The sequence below is a fragment of the Carlito syrichta genome, unplaced genomic scaffold, assembly GCF_000164805.1.
Source record: "Carlito syrichta isolate Samal-C Ts95f unplaced genomic scaffold, Tarsius_syrichta-2.0.1 Scaffold301543, whole genome shotgun sequence".
Classification (NCBI taxonomy): domain Eukaryota; kingdom Metazoa; phylum Chordata; class Mammalia; order Primates; family Tarsiidae; genus Carlito; species Carlito syrichta.
The window spans coordinates 75,931-78,682 of record NW_007245639.1 but is presented as its reverse complement, the minus strand read 5'-3'; the positions used below and the strand labels follow the sequence as shown (position 1 = coordinate 78,682).

The window sequence follows — 2,752 nt, the reverse complement described above, 5'->3', positions numbered from 1 at the left end:
TCAAACAAGTGATAGTCTTATGCAATTTTTGAAAATATTGTATTTTATTTTATTATAGATATGCAAATTTTGGAACTATGTACTGGGCTTTTACTCAGTCAACAGATTTTCAGTGCTCTTAAGATAAAGACACAGACTACAAGGTTCTGCATGGTCTCAGCCCTAATTAACTCCCCAGATTTGCCTTATGGAAAAGACTTTGTCTTATTTTCATCGTACCAATCTCCTTTTTCTCTCTTACACTTGCCATACTTACTTTCAAACTGAACTTCAAGGTTCCTCATATGTACCAGTCTCTTCAAAGAGACTGGTGGTGAGGATAGCATTGTGTTCTCATAGGGATATGCTCACATTTGCAATTATTACTTAAGTAGAAGTGGGTTATGATTATTATTTATGCTTCATTCCATTTCCTTTATGTTATATAGCCTTCAAATGACCACAAGCATATTTGGAATCTTGATAAAGAGAATCTGAGTTGGTAATATACCATCTGACTATAATTTGAAAATGTGTATAGAAACTTTTTAGCAAGAGAGTGGATTCCAAGATGACGATGAAGTCAGTTGGAGTGTGTGAGTCTCTGCATAAATCAGTGGGCATAGGGATGAATAGGCATGCAAGTGTTTCAGCAGATGGGTGTGCAAGTGTCTGATTGAATGGGGGCATGGGATCAAGTGGCTTGGGCTCTCTTGCTGAAGCAGCTGCTCCACACAGCTACTTGGACCCTAGCAGGCTCCATGAACCAGAGACAGGCACCATCACTGTGACCCTATCCTGAAGAATGTGGCAAAAATCACCCATGGCAGGTGTCACTTACCACCACAGCCTTTGGTGCCAGATCAGATCAGCTGGGACTGCAGAGAAAATACACTGGAGGAACTGATCACTGAGTCCCCCTTGAGGACAGGACTCAGAGCTGTCCCCACTGCATTTGTCCTGGTAACTGGGTGGAAACAGGCTTTGTTCTGTGCACATGAACAGTGAAGCTATTCCTTGAGACAGAAGTGAATTCAACACCTCTCTGAGGTTGATCACTAACAACCCAAAGAAGTGACCCTGAGTGCAGTATCCCCAGAGGGACAGATCTACCGAAGAGACCCAGGCACCCCATTTCTCAGGGAAGCATTTGTGAGTCTATTATGGCAACCAGAGTCAACAAACCCAACACACAGAAGATAAGTGGCAGTGAGTTTTAAAATTACCCGGATCCCTTTTCCCAATGATTCGCAAACTGTGTGATCCAGGTGGGGAATGTCCTGATCATCACATGGAGAGGATTGAACACAGGTGGATCAGTTGGGAACATTTTGCAGCCTCCCCACACATTTTGCACTGCCCAAACAGTGAACAGGGGGCCCATTCACCAATCAGCAAACATTGTGATCTGCAGGAAGCTTTTAAATCTTAGCACCCCACAACACACCTTACTCAAATTACAAAGCTGCAAAAGGGCAGCACAGATTGCCACCACCAACCTGGCTTCAAAATTGAACAAACCCATAGGTTTTATCAAAGGAAGAATAAAGGTTTGAGCAAAAAGAAGTAAAAACTACCTTCTCTCTCGCTGAGCAATAGAAGTAAAGATAAAAGAAAAATCCATCATGATTGCCACCCCAGCCACCCTGGAGATCACCCTCACTGAGTTGGGAAAATGGCAGATGGTTTTTTGCTTAACAACATGTTATCTGGGTCTGGAAACCAAACCCTCAAGGATGGCCTGGTCAGTGAGGGAACCAGCCTGTTGGGGCAGGGGGCTACCCAGGGGTCCATCCTTACCCTGGGGCCTACTCTGGATAGGCTCCTCCAGGAGCCTACCCTGGACAGGCACCCCTGGCTGCCTACCTTGGCCCAACAACTCTGGGAGCTTATCCTGGACCACCCACACCCAGAGTCTACCCAGGGTAGCCTGGGGCCTACCCACTGCCCACACAGACAAGTGCTCCCAGAGCTTACCCTGCTGCCGGCCCCTTTGGTTTCCTGCTGGGCCACTGACCATGTCCTATGATCTGCCTCTGTCCGGGGAAATCATGCCTCGCATGCTGATCACCATCCTGGTCACGGTGAAGTCCAACACAAACCGAATTGTCTTAGATTTCAAGAAGGGGAACGATGTTGCCTTCCACTTTAACCCACACTTCAAGGAGGATAGCCAGAGAGTCATTATTTGCAATACCAAGGTGCATGATGCCTGGGGAAGGGAAGAAAGACACCACGATTCCTATTCGGGAGTGGCAAACCATTCAAGATACAAGTTCTGGTTGAGTCTGACCACTTCAAAGTAACAGTCAATGACACTTTTGCAGTAAAATCATCAGATGAAAAATCTCAGCAAAATCAGCAAACTGGGAATTTGACATCAACCTCACAAGTGCTTCCCACGCTATGATATAATCTGAAAGGCCAGATACGTTTTTAAGATTAAAATTGTATCTGAACCTTATATACGTCAAAGCTACATATTCATCATGAATGGAAAATTTTACATTTATTCATCAATATTCTTCTTGTAAGTCATTCATTTAATAGATATTCTTATGCTAAAAAAAGAAAGAAAAATCCATCACAAATGGAGAGAAATCAATGAAAAAACACAGGCACCTCACAAAGTCCAAAAAGCATAGTACTGCAGAATATAGACTTCAGGACTCAAACAATCAAGAGCACCCAGATTGACTGGTCTCACACCACAAATGCAGAGATCAAGGATTGTTGGGAAAAGTTGGACAAAAACTAAGAAAGGCAAGATGAA

General features: G+C 44.0%; 1 pseudogene; it reads left to right on the top strand.

The window, feature by feature from the left end:
* Positions 1-1,654: 1,654 nt before the first annotated feature.
* LOC103257109 lies at positions 1,655-2,394 on the top strand (annotated as a pseudogene).
* Positions 2,395-2,752: the final 358 nt, after the last annotated feature.